The sequence below is a fragment of the Eptesicus fuscus genome, chromosome 4 (genome assembly GCF_027574615.1).
Source record: "Eptesicus fuscus isolate TK198812 chromosome 4, DD_ASM_mEF_20220401, whole genome shotgun sequence".
Lineage (NCBI taxonomy): Eukaryota > Metazoa > Chordata > Mammalia > Chiroptera > Vespertilionidae > Eptesicus > Eptesicus fuscus.
In genome coordinates this window covers 94,882,016-94,904,341 of record NC_072476.1, presented here as the reverse complement: position 1 = coordinate 94,904,341, position 22,326 = coordinate 94,882,016, and positions in this window count along the sequence as shown.

The following is a 22,326-nucleotide window of genomic DNA, read 5'->3' as shown; positions in this document are numbered from 1 at the left end:
GCTCCCAACTGCTCACCTGCCTGCCTTCCTGATTGCCCCTAACCGCTTCTGCCTGCCAACCTGATCACCCCCTAACCACTCCCCTGTCAGCCTGATTGATGTCTAACTGCTCCCTGCCAGCCTGATTGCCCCTAACTGCCCCCTCCCCTGCAGGCCTGGTCCCCCCTAACTGCCCTCCCCTTCAGGCCTGGTTTCCCCCAACTTCCCTCCCCTGCAGGCCTGGTCCCCCCAACTTCTCTCCCCTGCAGGCCTGGTCCCCCCCAACTGCCCTTCCCTACAGGCCTGGTTTCCCCCAACTTCCCTACTCTGTCGGCCTGGTCACCCCTAACTGCCCTCCTCTGAAGGCTTGATTGCCCCCAAGTGCTCTCCCTTGCAGGCCTGGTCCCTCCCAACTGCCCTCCCCTGCTGGCCATCTTGTGGCAGCCATCTTGTGTCCACATGGGGGCAGCCACCTTGTGTGTTGGAGTGAAAGTCAATTTGCATATTACTCTTTTATTAGATAGGATAGAGTACTGGTGCATGGGTGGGGGCCAGCTGGTTTGCCCTGAAGGGTGTCCTGGATCATGGTGGGGGTACCCTTGAGGTGTGGGGCAGCCTGGGCGAGGGGCCTGTGGTGGTTTGACTCATCTAAAATCACCATTTGTCAAGAACATATTCACATGACTTTATTTTCATCAAATAATACAGATTAGACTATATATATGTATAAAACCTTACTTCTTTCTACTCTGAAATTACAGAACAGAGAACAAAGTAGACACACACACATTCACACACACAACCACAGGGGGATTTAGTGCAAGGTAATATAATTTAAAAGCAATGGGAAAGATAAATTATTTCAAATTAGCAACTGGTTAGTCATCTATAAAATATAAAATTTGATTACTACCTCAAACATGATTCAAAACTAAATTCTAGAGATACCAAAAACTTAGACATAAATAAAAACTGTACTAAAAGTACCATTAGGAGAAACTTTTGTGACATGAAGTCAAAAGAACATTGTAATTATAAACTAGAAAACACAAATGAAAATACTGATATATAAACAAAAAATATAAATATCCACAGAAAGCAACAATAATGACAGAAAGTAAAAACAAACCGGATAAACATTTTCAGTTAATCTCATGAATAAACTTAATTTCTTGAAATATATAAGTTCCTGAAAAAGTAAAGAAAAATTGAAACCTCAATATGTAATTGTGCATTTATAAGTTTTACCACAAAAACTAAATTTTATGAAAAGTCATGCAACCTCAGTCATAACTAGCAAAACTTGAATAGTGTGGTAAAGGTCTGGGGTGGGCAGGAACCAGGTGGAGGGAGATAATGGGGTGGGGGGCGGAAATAAGGGGCATCTATAATACTCTCAACAATAAAGATTTTTTTAAAAAACTGCAGGTATTTTTTACTTCTTAAACTGGCAAAAATAATTTTTTTTAAACTATGTTGGTAGTGAAGTATAAAGAGCGACATTCTCATAGAATTCCTGTTTAAATTTTAATATATTAAACAACAATAGATAAATCCCACATAAAAAATGGCTCCTTAGGGTCTTTGATAATTTTTAAAAGTATAAAAAGGTCCTGAAAACAAAATGTTTGAAGACCTCCGGCTAGAGTAAAGGTTCATCACATTAATCTCTGCCTTTGGTTGCAGAGAAAGATAACATCAACATCAGGTCATTCTAGGAACATGAGGTTGAAGGGTTGGAAGATGGAGAGTATTTCTAACTTAACACTGTTTTATAGATGAACTATTTTTCTCTCAGTGAATTGTCACAACTAGTAATGTAGGTTTGCAAGGAGAGAGTAAATTTTTTCATTCAGAGTAATTCATTTCATCCCTCTAACATAAAATAAACTGTCAATGGAAGTAGTTGTTAGAGGACTACAAACCAAAACAATTCTCGTTCTACTCATGTTTCACCGGTAATCTGCTTTAGTCAGTCACCTGAAGCAATATTAATACCTCTCTCCATCAGGTTGTGATATGGTTAAATGAGCTTGAAATTACTACAAAATGGTGGTTTTAAAAAAGGATTGAAATGTTCACAAATGCTAAATATAGAAGCATCAAACTTTCTTTAGTTAAAGAAATTTGTGGATTTTACAGGAGATCAAGCCAGTCATACTTATAAGCATCAAATGATATCATGCAGCTTAATATTATACTTTTATCCTGTCAGATCTAAGTTTTTGACATAAAAATCATGCCAAACCTCCTCTCCTAGTCTGTTGTTAACAATACCCCGTGGACTTGTTACAGAAAAATGAAAAGAAAAGAAAAAAAACAAAAAACAGAAAACACACTGGGATGTCATGCAATTTAGTGAATTTACTTTTAATCTTACTTCTCTACCTGGGAATTGCTCTTTCATCCTTGGAAATTTGTTTAAACTCCCTGTGTTTAATTTGACTAGCCTTTGAAACACTTATCTTGCCATGATTCTCCCGAAGAATACATGCATAAGTAAAAAGGAGTTAAAAAATTGAACCAAAATATTATTATACACCTTCTTGTACCATTAAAAATGACCAAGATGCTCCCACTTTATGAGATATTTTGGAGGAAAAGGAAAAAAAAATTGATTTATCCTCTAATTATAGATTTCAATATTCTTAAGCAATTGATAAGATACCCCTTTTCTCCTTTTAAAAAAATTTAGATTAGGTGACACTTTTTTTTTTTTTAATATATATTTTATTGATTTTTTACAGAGAGGAAGGGAGAAGGATAGAGAGCTAGAAACATAGATGGGAGAGAAACACCGACCAGCTGCCTCCTGCACACTCCCTACTGGGGATGTGCCCGCAACCAAGGTACATGCCCTTGACCGGAATCGAACCCGGGAACTTTCAGTCCGCAGGCCGATGCTCTATCCACTGAGCCACACCGGTTAGGGCAGATTAGGTGACACTTTTAATATGAACTCTGTAACAGTCCTCCAACAGTGAAGTGGCACCTCCGTACCTCCTTTTGGATCGGGGCAGACTTGTGATTGCTCTGAGCAATAGTGTAAGCTGAAGTGACACCTGTGACTTGCAAGGCTAGGCCTCAGAAGGCTCTGCAACTGCCTCTCAGCAATTTGAGCTCTGAGTCACCATCCTTAGGATGCCATATTGCAAGGAAGCCCAAGTCACATGAAGAGGCTATGTTTTGGCACTCCAACTGACAGGACCATAAGACCCCAGCCTTCAAGTTGTCTCAACCTCAACCCCAGAAATGTGAGCAAAGAAGTCTTTAGATTTCAGCCGCCAAGTAGTTAGGTAACCTCAAGCCATTCAAGTCTTTGCTTATGAGGTTCCAGAAACAAGCACAGCAGAGACAAGTCATGCCCTTTGTGCACTATTTGATTCCCTGATCCACAGAAACTGTGAGCATAAAAACAAAGGTTGTTGCCCTATAGCAGTAAGTATGGTTCATTTTGTTACACATAGATAGATATCTGGAAGACTATTTCTCTTAAATATTTTTGTCACTATGGATAGGTTGAATTTGTGTTCCCTTTGTTACTGCATCTCCAACATCACACATACAGCAGAAAAATTCAAGCCTATGATTCTAGACTCTGGATTCTATTAAGAATATAAAAATACATCCTCAAAAAGTAAGTTGTGAAAAAGTTGGCTAGTCTCAGCTTCCTATACTTCTTATCACCATATCTCTACTTCAAGCCAAAGAACTGATAGTATACTGGATAGTATCCTATATAATAAAAGCCTAATATGCAAATCAAACGAACGACTGAAGGATCAGTCACTATGATGCACACTGACCACCAGGGGGACAGACTCTCAATGCAGGAGCTGCTCCTGGTGGTCAGTGCACTCCCACAGGGGGACTGCCACTCAGCCAAAAGCCAGGCTCATGGCTGGCGAGCGCAGCAGCTGTGGTGGGAACCTCTCCCGCCTCTGCTGCAGAAGGGCGATAAGGAAGAAGGGATCCCAGACTGTGAGAGGGATGTCTGACTGCCAGCTTAGGTCTGACTGCCAGCTTAGGTCTGACTGCCAGCTTAGGCCCAATCCCCAGGGGGTCCCAGACTGCAAGAGGGCGCAGGCATATAAAAATACATCCTCAAAAAGTAAGTTGTGAAAAAGTTGCAGGCTGGGCTGAGGGATTCCCCCAACCCAGTGCATGAATCTCGTGAACCAGGCCTCTATTGTTAAATATGAATATATTAGATAGTATCTTAAACTGACAATGCAGTTATTAATAAAACCTAAAGATCATGCTCAGAACCCTTTAAAAATCTGAAACCATACTTAAAGGATTTCCCATTATATCATAACATATTATTCTCAAATGGATAGATTCCAAAAGATTCATGCTTAGACTGGAGGAATTCTGCAGCCACCTAAAGCAGTTGTTCTCTTGTGCAAAAATGGCTGCCAAGCTAGTGCCACATCATCCCCCAGTGAGTTAAGGTCTGAGTTGCGCCAAGTGATGAACAGGCAAGAAGAGTGTATTGTACAGTGAAGCTGCAACATAATGATTTTCTTGGGGGCATGGCCATAGTTCATTAACATTTTATATCTTGCAATGCAGCTAACATACACTGAGAAAAGCTATAAATATAATGCTTTTTCAATCACTAATTTATAACAAACACTTATTAACAGAAAAACCATTGTCTTTACTTGATGAGAGGGACAACTATAGGATAGATAAACTTCCAGAGTTATGCTTTTTTGACACTGGATTCTTTTTCCTAGATCAACAATCCAGCATATATATTCCTTCCTCTTCCCCCTACTCAGATTCACTCTCCATTTTAGAAATATCTCCTTGTATTGTTTTCTATTTTTCTTTGCCCCTGTTTTCAAATTCCTAAAATTATAGCACTTTAAATTTTGATAGGATATTAGGAATCATCTAATACCAGGCTAAAATTCAGGTAAGTAAAGGAAACAAAGAGGTTATCAGATGAAGGCAGCTGGTGAGCATAAGATCACAGGGAGGAGATGACTGAAGAGAACAGGAGCCCGTGAAGAAAATAACACATACAAGTCAAACAACTCCTACAGTGAATACAGTTTGAATACTGCCTGTACACTACCTATTTGGCACAGTGTCTTTTATCTTATTTTTATTTTTAAATACTTTTATTGATTTCAGAGAGGAAAGGAGAAGGAGAGAGAGAGAGAAACATCAATGATGACAGAGAATCATTGATTGTCTGTCTCCTGCACACCTCCTACTGGGGATTGAGCCCAAAAGCAAGCTGGGCATGTGCCCTGAATGGAATCAAACCATGACCTCCTGATTCATAGTTCAACACTCAAGCACTGAGCCAGGGCCCGGCGGCACAGTGGCTTTTAAAAATATTCTGCTGAAATTTGGAGAAGCTTTAGAAATTCAATCAATCTTTGTTCCTATTGGAGAGGGTGCAGGCTGGGCTGAGGGAACCCCCCTCTCTGTGCACAAATTTCGTGCACTGGGCCACTAGTATAATAATAATCTTTATTTTCAATACTGAAAAAATTTGCACAAGTAAGGCATTATTTAAAGGAAGAAACAAAATAGCTAGACCTTAGTCTTATTAACTGAAACAAGTTGTCATTCATTAAAAAAGAAAAAAAAAAGAAAAAGGAAAACCAACATTAAATGGATTGTTGCAGAACTGTTTTAATCAGTTGGCACACTATTGGTCATGATGCTTTGGGAAATTTAACACTAAGTACTTATGTTATGATCTCCTTATATAATAAACACTGCTACTAATTATTATTATTATAACTAATGCTTATTGAGTGCTAAACATGTAATCAATGACTGTGAAGGGTTTAAGATTTTACTCACTTGTATTCTAAGTTAACCTGCTTACCAGTTTTATAAGTGGTGGCATACAACATGGGTTTCTTAACTCAGAGTAAAAGGACATCACTACTCAGGACACGGCAGGAAACGTTGGCTGCATGTTCACATTAGTTATCCATGCCTCACAAATGACACGGGACCATGTGAAACAGCTCATGTGTATACTGTACATGCATATACATATTAAGGAACCCTAAGTTTAGAAAACGCTGATCTTTTCAAGCAAGCTCCTAGCCACAAGCTCAATCTTTCCACAGAGACATCATCTTTATTACACTGGTGAGGAAAGAAATCTTTCCTTTTCCTTGAAGAACTATTTGATCACTATGATCTATGGTTCTACCTATCTCTATTCTATCTCTGGTCTATGGTTTATAAAAGAATGTCAATCCCTCTTGCTCAGAAGATGTGCAGAAACACGGGAGACTTATTATAGAACTAGAGGCCTGGTGCACGAATTCATGCACCAGTGGGGTCCCTTGGCCTGGCTTGCAGTATTGGACTGAAACTGGCTCTGTGACTTCCCCTGAGTGGTCCTGGATTGCGAGAGGGCACAGGCCAGGCTGAGGGACCCCACCAGTGCATGGTTGGAGCTGGGGAGGGACACGGGAGGTTGGCCAACTGGGGAGGGCCGTGGGAGGGCTCCAGGGAGTGTCTAGCTGTCTTGCTCAGTCCTGATTGGCCATACCCCAGCAGCAAGCTAACCTACCAGTTGGAGCGTCTCGCCCCTGTGGTCAGTGCATGTCATAGCGACTGGTCAACTGGTCAACTGGTCGACTGTCTGCTCCCTGGTGGTCAGTGCACGTCATAGTGAGTCGTTCAGCAGCCTTAGCATATCATTAGCATATTATGCTTTGATCGGCTGGGCACTTAGCATATTAGGCTTTTATTATATAGGATTCTTTCCCCAAGCATATTCCAGGTACCCTGCTAACTAGTTTGCATGCAATAACTTGGTTCATCCTCACAAGACTCTATGAGATAGTTTTGAATCTTGTACTAACTTTGTAGAGGAGATTAAGTAACTTGCCCAAGTCAAAATGTTGTACAGTGGTGGAGCTTGAACTAATCTCAGGAATTCTCTAATTATGGATACTGAACTCTTAAACATTACACTGCATTGACTATTTAAAGTATCCAGCAAACTAGAAGTAATAATCTTAAAAATGTCCTTTAATACTAAAGATACATAGTTCTTAGAAAATATGAACACATTAAAAATTATTATGATATATATGGTTTTGGTGAAATCATATTTTGATGAATTGTAGCTTAAATACCTTCTGATGAAGGAATGCGATGTTGTCAACACAATGTATGAAAAAGTTCTTTTTATGGAAAAAAATTACAAATTTGACATGGGCAAGAAAATGTTTGAGAATGTCAGTTTCAATTTATCCCTAGCATACAGAACAATTTATATGATGCGTACATTTATCTATTGAGCGTGTAAATAAATTGCAAGTCTCTGCTGTCTGTGACCCAGGAGTTGGCATGCCTTTTCCAAATTCTGCTTTATTGTAATTCTGAGCCTTTAAACAGAGGATTTGGCCACTGAGCCTACAAGAGATATTGCGTCTATGAAATTCATTCTATTTTGCTGTGTTTATTTGAGATAAATCTATTTATTTACACAACTTGCTCTTTGATCACACAGAGCTCCTAAAAACACAGCACACCAGGCCCTATGCTGCATGATTAATTGCCATGGAGAAGCCCAGTAATCCCCAAACTCTGCAAGGAGGACAAAAGCTTCCCCAGATTACATGTGAGAACCCTCACGGCTTTCAATGGCTGCAGTCCAAAGATACTTAAACCAGATTAAACTGCATGCAGATACTTAATATAAATACTATTGAAGCAGGTTTTTATTAAATATGCTACTCACCGATGTGTTATTTTTTTCAGTATTAGAAACTCTGAATATAAATAAATTAATGTCTGTATACACTTAGAGCATTGCTTGGCATAGACAGCTTGATATAAAAACTATATGAATTGGTTAAACAAAATAAAAGATGGGGAATCCAGATACATTCAAGGCTATTTACTTTTGTATTTGGTTTAGAAATTGCCAAACATTATATAAATTCCACATGGAAAAAATAAACTATTTTCCTAAATGCCCTATAAAACATAGAATGCAGTATACCTGAATACATGATACTTGCATGCAAGCAATAGAACATTTTTAAAGAAGAAAATGAACAATGACTAAGAATAGAAAAAGAGGGCAAAGTACTGGGGGACTTTGCATGTTCTCTGGCTCATCATTTCAAAGTATTAGGAAGAGATGCAAAACTGGCCCTGAGAAGATAAGAGTCTAAAGCTGGTATTACAATGAATCATCTCTCAGCTGAATGCAAACCTTAAACCTCAATATCCTATCTAATAAAAGGGTAATATGCAAATTAACTGTCACTCCATCACAAAGATGGTGGCACCCATAGTCACAAGATGGTAGTGTCCAGTCCTCTCAGGCCCGCCAGAGTCCCCCAGTCCTGGGGGGGTGGCCGCTGAGAGTGGGCAGCGTTCTGCACCCAGCTGCGGATGGGCCTCTGGGCTGCGGAGAGCCTCTGGGCAGCAGGCACAGAGTGGCTAGGCCCCACAGAGAGCTACTGGCGCACGGATTCGTGCGCAGGGCTACTAGTCTGTTAATAAACTTGTTAACTCCTTACTCAGTGTCAGGTTCTGCTAAGCTCTTTTCATATGTTCCCTTGTTTAATCCTCACCACCCATTTTATAGCAGGAGAAATGTAGTCAGAGAAAATTCCAGAAACTGGGTTGAAAGAAACATAGGGTATTTTTCTTCTATTGTTTTCAGGTTTCAGCCTCACAAATGGTTTCTATCCCTCGTTGTGTAGTAGAAGTAATCTTCCATAAAATTCCTTGGAACATTTAGTACTATAAAAAATGTTTTCTAACATTTTAATCAGTGGGATTCATCAAGCCTGCCATGTACACATCTGCTTATGTTTTCTATGATCAATGAAAAGAAAAAGTCCCTGACCCATCTTTGGGACAAACACTGTCATAATGATGAGTCACCAATTGTTCCTTCTCATCAGTACTAGATAACAACAAATAAATAAATAAATAATAATTTAAAAAATAGGACATTTAAATCAAGAAAGATCCTGATATATCAGAGCTTTACATCTTGGTGTGTTAATGTGATCACCGTAAGCCGAGTTTTGTAACCTAGGCCTTACTTCTTATTGCACTGCTTCTTTAAGTTTGGAATCATTCAAACTTATTTATATAGGTTGAATTTTCCTATTATAACCATAAATGTTCATCTCAGCATGCCCATATTTCCAATGATTTACTGGAAATAAAAGCACAATGGCTTTCTATGGCACGGATATTGTTGGTTAGGATCTGCATTCACAGTGAATAGTGGCTGAAATAGAAACTTAAATGGGAGAAATAGTTTCAAATGCATAATGAGAGGGCGGAGTAAAAGACAAGAATGGTGACTAACACCCACTTAGAAGAGGCTGGTAGTGCATGCGGGCAATGTTCAAAGTTCTTTCAAGGATTAGCTCATTTGGTCTTAAAAGAGCCTTAAGGGCCACATCCTAAATGGACACTAAGAATGGATCACAGAGAAGATAAGTAATTTAACAAGGTCACATACACACACCCCTAATAATGAGTAATTCTGGGATTCCAACTCAGGGAACCTGGTGCTAAAGTGTACAAACTTAATTACTGTCAAATATCACCAATGGGATGTGTTAAGAAGCTAAATGTAGATCAAGATAGAAGATGTCAGGCCAGTGAGGTTCAATGGTTGAGCATCAACCCATGAACCAAGAGGTCACGGGTTCAATTCCCGGTAGAGGCACATACCCAGGTTGCAGCTCGATCCCCAGTAGGGAGGATGCAGAAGGCAAACAATTGATGATATTTCTCTCTCATGGATGTTTCTATCTCTCTAGCCCTCTTCCTTCCTTTCTCTCTAAAAATCAATAAAAACATATTGGGGAAAAAAAGAAAGGAGAAACACACATGTGTATACACTGAAGAAGCAGAGTCACAACATAGGAGTAAAGAAAAGATGAAAAGAGAAAGAAAAGTTGGGGTGAGAGATAACCCATATTAAAAAGAAATAAATCCCCCCATCCTATGAAAACTGAAACATGATACTGAAGGTCCTCCTACATTTTCTGTAGCAATTTGTTTTCTATGACCTATCAATCAAGGAGGAAATATTGATCATGTGGTTACCATCTAAGAGGCTCCCTAAAGCTCCAAGGGATACTGGTACGTGAGAAGACATAAAAAGGTAAGAGAGTCAGTGCAAAGACTTCAGAGTGGTTCAATAACAAGACACCTAGTGTGCTACTAAGGGAACAAGCAGGATGCAAGCCAACCACATAAATCTACAGCTAAGCTTATAGAACAGGCCTTGCTTGTATCACATAAGATCCCTCATATATTTAAAAGAGATCTTGGACATCATTGCTTACAAAGTAAAAAAAATTCAAAATTAAAAAAAAAAATTAAATCTATGTCCTAAGATATTTCTGAACTTTAATACAGAAAAATATAAAAGGGGGAAAAATCTGAGAAGGAAATTAAATCTAAGAATAAAAAATAAACCTGAAAATGGAAAGGTGATCAAGCCTTTGTCATGATGACATCTTGAGAGATATAATTTATTTTCTTTATATTTTATTGAATTTATTGGAGTGACATAGGTTAATAAAATTATATAGGTTTCAGTTGTACAATGCTACAATATATCATTTGTATATTGTACTGTGTGTTCACGACCCCAAGTCAAATCTCCTTCCATGACCATTTATCCACCTATACCTTCTTCTATGTCCCCCACATCTCCTTTCCCTCTGATAATCACCATACTGCTATCTGTGTCTATGAGTTTTTTGGTTTTTTTATATATAAATCCCTTCACCTTTTTCACCCAGCCCTGTAAACCTCCTCCCCTTTGACAGTGCCAGTTTGTTCTCTATGAGTCTGTTTCTGTTTTGTTAGTTCATTTTGTTCATATGGTACTCGTCTTTCTCTGACTGGCTCACTTCACTTAGTATAATGCTCTCCAGGTCCATCCATGCTGTTGCAAAGGGTAAGATTTCCTTCTCTTTTCTTTTTTGTGGCCAAGTAGTATTCCATTGTGTAAATGAACCAAAGCTGTTTTATCCACTCATTTACTGATGGACACTGGGCTGCTTACAAATCTTGGCTATTGTAAATAATGCTGCAATGAACATAGGGGGTGCATATATTATTTTTAATTTGTATTTCAAGTTTCTTTGGATATATTCCCAGAAGTGGAATCACTGGGCCATAAGGCAGTTTCATTTTTAATTTTTTGAGGTAACTCCATGATGCTTTCCACAATGACTGCACCAATCTGCATTTCACACATAATGCATGAGTGTTCCTTTTCTCAACATCATCACCAATACCTGTTTTTCTTTTAAAAAATATTTTTATATATTTCAGAGAGGAAGGGAGAAGAGGGAAAGAGAGATAGAAACATCAATGATGAGAGAGAATCATTGATTGGCTGCCTCCCGAACGTCCCCCACTGGGGATCGAGCCCAGAACCTGGGCTTGTGTCTTAACCGGGAATCAAAACATGACCTCTTGGTTCATAGGTCAATGCTCAACACCTGTTTTTTGTTTTTTTGTTTTTTAATATATATTTTTATTGATTTTTTTAAAGAGAGGCAGGGAGAGGGATAGAGAGCTAGAAACGTCGATGAGAGAGAAACATCGACCAGCTGCCTCCTGCACACCCCCTACCGGGGGTGTGCCCGCAACCAAGGTACATGCCCTTGACCGGAATCGAACCTGGGACCTTCCAGTCCGCAGGCCGACGCTCTATCCACTGAGCCAAGCTGGTTTTGGCCAACACCTGTTTTTTACTAATTTATTGATGACAGCTATTATGACACATGTGAGGTGATATCTCTTTATAGATTTAATTTCTATTTCTCTGATTATTAGAGACTTTTAGCATCTTTTCTTATGTCTATTGGCCATCTGTATGTCTTCTTTGGATAAGTGTCTATTCAGGTCCTTTGTCCATTTTTCAAATTGGGTGGCTTGCTTGTGTGTGTGTGTGTGTGTGTGTGTGTGTGTGTTGAGTTTTGCAACTTCTTTATTTGGACATCAACCCCTTTATCAGATGTATCATTGTCAAATATGCTATTCCATTTAGTGGACTGTCTTTTCATTTTGTGGATGGTTTCCTTTAATTTTTTTTTGTTTGCTTGTTTTCCTTGCCTGAAGAAATATATCAGAAAAACTACTGTTAAGAGAAATGTCTGAGATTTTACTGCCTTTGGTTTCTTCAAGAATTTTTATGCTTTTGAGTCTAACATTTAAGTCTTAAGTCTATTTTGAGTTTCTTCTTGTGTATGGTGTAAGAAGGTGGTCTAGTTTCAGTTTTTTTGCATGCATCTGTCTAATTTTCTCAACACCTTTTATTATCTAGACTACTCAAAATATACACTGCAGTCATGTGTCGCTTCACTATGTACACAAATATGTTAGACATGTTAGACAACTAGAACTATGCATACAATGCCAATGAACTCACATGAGATATAGCATTTAGGTAAACTGCTTTGCTAATTTTGTTCTATCTTATTATTTAAGAACATCATAATCCTTCACATATTTTATGATTAAAATCATCCCTCTTAGTTTCTTAGTTCTGATACAGGATTCTTCAATTATAATTGTTTGTCTTCCCAATCTAACATCAGCTGGGATTTCATCTATTAAAATAACTTCAACTTAGTTAAAATGCTAACACATATCTACAGCTAAATTTTCTCTCTCAGTGTTAGAGTCTTAAATAGAAAAAAAAATACTTGATTTATAAAAAAAATTCTATTTTCCTCTGAAATTAACATGTGCAGTAAAAATTGTGATGAATTCTTCCCATAAATGTGATTAAAATTGATATCGAGATCTGAGGGCTATTGTTGTTACTCCCTAATAACAATATTTCTACTTTAAATATAGTACTGGCTCCTTTAAGTTTTCAGGAACTAAGCATTTTAAAGTAAAAATGTCTAAAATATGTTAATGATGTAAAAGTCATCTTTTAAATATTTGTTTATGGGGCAAGTGCCTAAGAATTGGTAAACTTTTCAGGCATGGAAATGGGAAAATGCCACATGACTAATATATATTATTTAACACAGAATAAAATAAGAAAATATTGTTCACTCAAGCACTTTTTTTCTTTTCATTTGCTTCAACCACTCAAGACCCTTAACGAAATCTGCACTTACTGGGTGCAGATTTTTTTGAGGTAACTTTATGATGGAGTTAATTTTTTTTTTTCTTTTGCTAGTTCCTCCTCACTTTTCATGGTACCCTGCAACAACATCACCTCAAAGAGGGATTCTCCAACTATCCTGCTTAAAATGAGGTCCCTCACCCAGTACATTTTCTCTAAGCACCTATTTTTTTTCATAGCATTTACCAACAAAGGCAAAAAACATTCACCCATTATCTTGTTTGTTTGCTTATTTACCCCAAATAGAATGCAAGTTCTAGAATGCGGGGGCTATATTTTTCTTGTCTCCTTTCATATTTCCAATTGCAGGAATCAATACAATCTCCTCTATCATCCTCATAATAAAAAGAGGGTATAAAAAAGTTTTAGGGTAGGTAATCGACTTGACAAAGGTCACACAATAAGAATCTGATTGAGACAGGATTGAACATGGGTGGTCTTACTTCACTGCCCATGACCTGAATACCTGCTCTAGGCCATCCCCTTTTATATTTAACAACTTCCTCAAACATCCTGTCTAACTCCTTGTTTTACAAGAGAGAAAGGCAGATGCATCATTGACACATTTACCTAAGAACATGTATCAAGCTAGCTGAGAACCTGACTGGGGTGAATGTCCTGTCTTTCCAATCCTGCTCATTTCATTTCACTCTGTTTCCTTTCAAGCCACACTCCTGGAGTTTCATGTGAACCAAGGGACGGCAGTTGAGTTTAAGTCCAGGGCATGAAGACATGACCCAGCAAAGTGGATTTCAAATAGGCACTGATACAAAGAAGGCAGTTAAATAATGACTCAGAGAAAAGAAATTGTGAGGTCACCGGAACCCCAAGAACGCCTGAGAACGTCTTTCTTGCCATGCTAGCAGTCATCAGCTGTACGGTAACATTACCTGGGGCAAATGGGGGAAAGAAAAATAATGACTCAGCACCGAGAAGTATATTAAGCCGGGGATCGAGATTATTATGATCTGTGCTTCTTTTATTCAAACAGCAATGAACTTTCAGGAGCATACAGATCCCATTTTGGAAGAAGAATTTGCAGCCTTCACTTAGGCCATTTTTCCTGACTTGAGTCAGACATGATTTCTCTTCAAGAGATTCTCTCCTTACCTAGAGTAAGCTAAATCAGCCTCGAACTGCTTACAGCCTTGGCCCTTGAAACGAAGTGCAATTTACTTCAGCCACTGAATCACTGACAGTCAAATAAAGAGCACTGCCATGGAGAAGTGACTCTCTGGCCCTGGGTTCATATACACATATAAAATCCCTCTTTATTTGAACAGGGGAGCTATGCTTCCATAAAGTATTGAATTTGCAAAGGAAAATATGTCCGTTCTGAAATACTCTACAGTGTTATTTGATCCTTGACCTCGGGATTCAATCTGCTACTTTACTAATATTTTCATAAAACAAGTCAACCCACAGGCTGAATCCTTTTCCAAATGGATCCCAAAAGGCTGGCAGATGCCACACTCCTTGCCCCCTTTTGACCTTCCGCATTGAATGTTTGCTGGAAACAGAGTAAGTTATGAGACTTTGATTTGATATCAGGCCAAAAGCCAGAGGAAGGTTTGAGAACAAAATAGAGGTCAAGGCAGAAGTAGGGGGCAAACCTCAGTACACAGCCAGCACCATGCAAAGCCCTGACCCTCAGAGAAAAGCATTCTAGGCAGCAAGTAGACTGCACGTCTTGTCACTGATAGGACTTGATTACTGGACCAACCAAACAGGATTTGGAGATGGGACTGGGTGACCCATAGCAAAGATGGTAAGACTGCCTTCTGACATACTCTCTGCTGGCTGACTCTTATGCCTAAAGAAAGCACGCTGCCTCTTTAAGCTTAATTTTATAAAACCATGACTTTGTTGTAAAGAGACTATTTTAGAAACCATAGTAATAACACAATAATTTATACAGTGTGTTTATTTCATCTCAATCCCCCTAACAAGACCTCAAAGTACAAAGGGCAGAAATACCTGTAATCCTCATTTTTCAGTAAGGAATGTAAGAAGCAGAGAGGTTAAAAGCTTTTGGCAAGCGTATGCGGTTGCTATGTGGTTAAGTTGGAATTCACATGTGGTCTCCTGAATGCCAATGCCATTTTCATTCCACTATCCCATATTAGTCTAAGTAATTCAGTTCTCCAAGTGAATTGAAAGGAAACATGAAGCTAAATGCAATATTTCAAAGAGAGATAGAATGAATCCAAACATATGAATCCTGAGATAGAGCTCAGGTTGTAAATAACCAATCTTGTCAAGATATGAAAGCCATTCCAAGCTCTAAAGTGAGATGTAATTTAAATGTCATATTTGAATAACAGTCCTCTGATCCATCATCTGTCATACATTTGAAGATCTCATTTTACAGAAAATGAAAACAAACAAGTTAACCCTTTTTCAAGCCAACATATAAATTTTCTATAATAGCCTATGAACCTTTAAGAATCAAGAACCAGCCCTAACCAGTTTGGCTCAGTGGATAGAGCGTCGGCCTTCGGACTGAAGGTTCCCAGGTTCGATTCCAGTCAAGGGCATGTACCTTGGTTGTGGGCACATCCCCAGTAGGGGGTGTGCAGGAGGCAGCTGATCGATATGTCTCTCTCATCGATGTTTCTAACTCTCTATCCCTCTCCCTTCCTCTCTGTAAAAAAATCAATAAAATATATTAAAAAAAAAAAAAGAATCAAGAACCAGAGGTCCCAGTGAGTATTTTTAAGACATGTCCATTTCCTGATTCCTTACCACTTAGACAATTATAGTGTTCTATTTTTAATTATATATTAACAGGAAAAACTAGTAAAATATTTAAACATTTTCCTTAAAGAAAAAAAAAATCCAATGCTGTGCTATTTCTACAGCTATTTTTCGTTGATTCATAAAAAAGAAATTGCAAGAAATGAGATATAGGCAGGGTTTTCTTTTCTCAATAATCATTTTGTATTGCTAACAAAAGCAGTAATTACTTGTATCCATTCTGACTGCAGACATTCCAAACACCACTACCACAAACATCAAGTTAACTATTTCAACCAGTAAAACAAAATAATACTTATAACTTAAAGATCTATATGAGTTGAAGATGTGGGGATGAAAGTACCTCTTGACATCTTTTATTTTTCCTTTTCCATTTTAATATATTTCTTAGACTCTCCAGATGATTGTTCTGGTCTCACACTAAACCTCCTAATAAGTAATTTTCAATACCTTTGCTATCAAGCTTTTGATTTATTTATAACTAAAAATCTAACTGTCCTATGTCTTTTAAGAGCATGATATTTTACAAGAAATAAAAAAAGCAAAAGTCCACCTATTCAACATTAATTTAGGATTAGGTAAAAAAATAAAATAAAACAAAATCCTGTGCTTAATAGACAATATATCAATTGTAGGAAAACCTGTATCACTAAATCCTGCATATAATTTGATAATGGCACTAGATTTATCATTTCTCATACTAAAATTTTGCTTTTGGTGGTCACTATTTGTTAAGATGGATTTAAAGATAGGAACAAATGAATCCCCAAGTTCTTTCAATTTTGTACACACCTGGGGAATGCACTGTGCTTTGTGAAGGTAGCCTCCATTTGTGGAGTTCATCTTTCTGTTCTCTCCCCATTTCACTCAATATCTTTGTTGAAAATGAACTACCTACTTAATTAACAGCTGCATATAAAGCTAGTATGTTTACTGATCTGGATAAACACATGCTATATCCATTTCTTCAATAAGTATTACATATACCCAGATGAGATTATGTAGATTCAGTTTTTCCCCCCTATTTTCCATTCTAAATAAAACCAAACACCCTGGAAATAATCCAGAAGACAACTATAAAAAGGCTCGGAAAGCTGGACAAAGGGTGACTGGCTAAGGACTTCAAGACTCAAGGAAGAGAATCATAGTGAATTGCCTGGGCTTTCTTTTTATTTACCATTAATCTTGGCTCAGGCACCAGAGAGACCTACAACCAGCAACCAACAATAACAAACCATTAGGAGCCTGCCCACTGGCCAAATGACCAGAATAAAAGCCCAAAAGACACCATGTAGGAGACCTCCATCCCCCTCCCCCAATCCACATCCAGGGCAGTGATGGGCTGATCCTTTCACAGTGGCAGCAGAGCCTGGTGTCTCAAGGCTTCTACCAGTGGCATGAGGAGACCCCGTCTCAAATCAGCCAGCGCCCCATCAGTGCAAGGGAGCAAAAGAAGCCTGGTGGCTTTTCCCCACATGGCCTCTGCCCCACCAACCGTGATCAAGCCAGAGACCCAGGAGTACCAGTAAAAATGCAGATAAGAAAACGTCACGAAGATTCTGAAAATTAAATTGGAACCACAGCCCACAAAGAAAGCCAGAACATACACCATAAGCTTGAAAGGGTCATTGCTCAGATAGCAGATTTAAACGGAATCGAGTCTCCTAACATACTATTCAAATATCCAGGATAAATGAAAAAATCTCTAGTTATAATAAGAATGAAAACATTCACTATCTGATGAGAATAGACTATTTGACTGACACCAATACAGACATGAATCAGATCTTAAAATTATTTGACAAGAATTTGAAATCTTTTAACATTTAATAATAAAAAATCCTATCTAATAGAAGAGTAATATGCAAATTAGCCATCACTCCACTATACCCACAAACCATGCACACTAGCCAATCAGAAGCAAATATGCAAATAAACCCAACCAAGATGGCTACGACCACAGAGAACAGGAAGGAGGCTTGGGTTTCCCCGGCAATCGAGGAAGCCAAGCTTTCCGCCTGCCCTTGCCGGCCTAGGACTTCACTCAAGGCTACAAAGTTTCGATGATAGAAGATACATAAATCCAAACAGAAATGGTGGCAGCCATGGAGCTGCAAAGAGCAGGAGCCTAGGGTTGCCCTCAGCAATAGAGGAAGCCAAGCTTTCTGCACACCCTGGCCGGCCCAGGCCTCCGCTTAAGGCCACAAAGTTTCAATTATAGAAGATACATAAACCCCAACAGAAATGGCTGTCACCTCGGAGCAAGCAGAAGGCTTGGCTCCGTTCCAAGCTACAAAGTTTCAATTGTAGAAGATAAATAAACCCCAGATACCAAGGCCTCCGCTTGGGTCGCCAGTGGGCATGGCCAGCCTGCAAATTGCCACAGGCCACTTGCCCAGGCCACCCCATGCTCCAAGGGAACCCCCACCCTGATCCGGGACACCCTTCAGGCAAACCAGTTGACCCCCACCTGTGCACCATGCCTTTATCCTATCTAATAAAAGGGTAATATGCAGATTGACCATCACTCCAATACACAAGATGGCTGCCCACATGTGGACACAAGATGGCTGCCACAAGATGGCCAGCAGGGGAGGGCAGTTGGGAGGAACCAGGCCTGCAAGGGAGGGCAGTTGTGAGTGATCAGGCCAGCAGGGGAGGGCAGATGGGAGGGACCAGGCCTGCAAGGGAGGGCAGTTGGGGGCGATCAAGCTGCAGGGGAGGGAAGTTAGGGGTGACCAAGCCGGCAGAGGAGGGAAGTTGGGGGAGACCAAGCCTGCAGGGAAGGGCAGTTGGGAGGGACCCAGGCCTGCAGGGGAGAGCAGTTGGGGAGACCAAGCCTGCTGGGGAGGGCAGTTAGGGGCAAACAGGCTGGCAGGGGAGCAGTTAGGCATCAATCAGGCTGGCAGGGGAGTGGTTAGAGGGTGATCAGGCTGGCAGGCAGAAGCGGTTAGGAGCAATCAGGAAGGCAGGCAGGCGAGCAGTTGGGAGCCAGCAGTCCTGTATTGTGAGAGGGCAGTTGGACATCCCTCAAGGGGTCCCAGATTGGAGAGGGTGCAGGCTGGGCTGAGGGACACCCCCCCCCCCATGCATGAATTTCGTGCACCAGGCCTCTAGTGAAAAATAACACCTTTTGATGGGTAAATGATTAAACAAACTTGAGTTATTCATACCATGGACTACTACTCACAATAAAAAGAAATGCTATATTGACAAATGCAACAGCTTTGAAAGACCTCAAGGGAATTATATAACATCCTAGAAATAAAGTAATTATAGAGTTGGAAAACATATTAGTGGTTGCCATGTGCATGGGTTTAAATTTGGGAAGTGGCTATAAAGGGTAGCAGTAGGGAGCCTGGATGAAAGAACAATTCTGCATTTTGATTGCTGTTGTAGTTATATAAACTACACATGTGACAAAATTGCAAAGACTATGCATACAGACATACACCAATGAGTGCATATACAATTGTAGGAATTGTCTTTGAGGATTGTACAAATATGAATTTTATATTTATGCAAGATGTTAATGTTGGGGTAGGAAAGATAAAGAATGCACGGGTTTTCCTTCTACATATTTTAAAAATATATTTTTATTTATTTCAGAGAGGAAGGGTGAGGGAAAGAGATTGAAACATCAAGGATGAGGGAGAATCATTGGTTGGCTGCCTACTGCATGTCCTATACTGGGGATCGAGCCCCCAACCCAGCTCATAGTTCCATGCTCAACCACTGAGCCATGCTGGCTGGGCTCCTTCTACATTTTAAAACTTTCTGTGAACCTACAATAATTTCAAAATAAATGTGGCTCAGTTGGCATGGCTCAATGGTTGAGCATCAACTTATGAATTAAGATGTCAAGGTTCGATTCTCAGGCAGGGCACATGCCTGGGTTCTGGGCTCGATCCCCAGTGTTGGGCATGCAGGAGGTAGCTGATAAATGTTTCTCTCTCATCATTGATGTTTCTCTCTCTTTCTCCCTCTCCCTTCTTCTCTGAAATCAATAAAACTATATGTTTAAAACACAAATGTGTAAGGAAAATGCATTACCTGTGCCCAAAGACTGCTCAAGAACTCATGCACAGAAAAGAAAACTAGCAAACTATTGAAGGTTTAATGTTCAAAGTGGTCAAGACTGCTCTTCTCCATAGTACTTATGACTAAGCATTACATTAGTTCAAGCTTTCCATCTTTAATATGACTGAAATGTTAACCTACTTCATAATCATAAGAAAGATATGTTTTACAAATAAAGGTAGAACAGCTAAACATGTGGAATTGAAGATTACATTAGCTATAATCACCAAATTGTATTTCCTCAGGACCTTTCTTCCCTAGGCATAAAAGAAATAACACTAAGTCTACTCTTAATATTTCCCAAAAGACTCTACCTCAAAATGAGTTTTCCTTGGGCTCGCACTGAGATCTGAGCCTTGTATTTAGAAAAAGGAAAAAAAAAAAGTGTTGAGGTATGTGAATTTTCCCCAGTTCAAGGCTTCATGAGAGAAACCCATTAAAGTGTTTGACAGATTGGACTTCACAGCCACTTCCTACTTCCTGGCATAGTCTTTGACATAGAGGCATATAGATGGGATATCTCACTCCTGTTTAAAGAGCTTAACAATATATAGGCTAGTTTTGCACTCTCAAGGCCATCTCTTCCATTTAGAAACCATGTGGAAGTTTTGAATTTAAATAATATCCCCTCCAGATTCAAAAGAGAATATAAAGGAAATCAATGTATCTTTCTTTTTATATTTGAGGCTGGGAAGAAAATATCTTAAATGACTACATTATTCTTTTTCAAATTGAATTCCTTTGTTGCAATTTTGCTGGGAAGTAAGAAAAGGTTATTATAATTTTTGGCTAAACCAGAATATATCTACTTTGCTTAGATAAAATATGGTTACAAATTATTTGGTCACTTTTTGTCTACCAAAGTCCTACAGTTAAAAACAAACAAACAAACCTTGGTTTACAATATTTTTCAAAAAGTTACTATGAAGATAACTCAGTTTCATGACATATGGAAAATATTAACTACAACCATGGAAATATTTTGTGACCAAAACTTTTCTTCTTACCAATAATCTGTTAATCACTGTCTGGAATTTAAGTTAGTAGATAAATTATATAAAGTTGATTTCAAGAAACAATTCGGTGCATTAAATCATAAATCAAGAACCCTACTGCAGCCCTAGCCGGTTTGGCTCAGTGGATAGAGCATCAGCCTTTGGACTGAAGAGTCCGGGGTTCGATTCCGGTCAAGGGCACATGCCCAGGTTGTGGGCTCGATTCTCAGTGGAGGGTGTGCTGGGGGTGTGCAGCCGATCAATGATTCTCTCTCATCGTTGGTGTTTCTGTCTCTCTCTTCCTCTCCCTTCCTCTCTGAAATTAATTTTAAAAATTTTTAAAAAGAACTGTACTGTAAATAGTTATTGAAAATAACAAATATTTAATGCATTGTTTTATATTGCATATAAATATTAATTTAATGACAAGTAAATGCTACTTTTACTATAAGGTTAAAAAATACTTACCAAGTTTGTCAGTTTACAGAAATACTTATAACTAACACATTTCTCTATTAAAATCACATTACAATGTACCAAATAAAATGAGCAGGATAACTTTCCTTCACTTGGATTAGATTATTGGTTGCTTTGGTTCAGTGACAGTGATTGGCTATTTTAAGAACGAATGATCATTAGAATTGGGGTGAAGAGGTTTCAACTTCACTGTTTGCTCCATTCAATTGGCTGTGGCAGCCTTGAGTGCAATTTTGAGAAGAAATCCAAGGTTCAGTAGAGAAGATTAGAGATGTATTCCAAGTATGACACCCTGCCTGTCATGGCAAACTAGCTAAGTACTTTTTTCCTGATTGATGAGACATTTAAATACCATAAATATAAATGAGGATGAAAGCTTGTATGTCTGTGACAAAACAAATTTCATTTTACTTAACAGAAATCTTAAACTAAATGCAATAAAATCTTTTAAAGGATTATGAATCCACAAGCTTTTGTGTTTGTGTTTTCTCTGGTATTTATTCATAATTTTTTATTTATTAAAAATATATCAGTAATCGACAACACTTAGTATTTGACGTGGGGTACTTTATGTTTAAAGTTATCCTCAAGAATATAGTAAGTGTGGGGAATGTAGTCTAATTTGGAGCCTGCTTATGTTGTACCTGAGAAACCTAAACAGACTTAATTGGGGATATATCATAAAACTGTGTTAATTATGGTACTCTATATTATGATGCATATAACTCTGAAGTAATACATATATGTCTTCTAAAAGTGCTGAAATTATTGTATTGTAAGGGCATTTTGACACTTTACATAAGAATACAAACTAGTATATTTGGATCCTCACTATTTTTCAATTATATAGTGAGCGTGGGCGAGTGTGAGGCAAGGTTGTAGCTGTTTGTTATCATTTTCCTA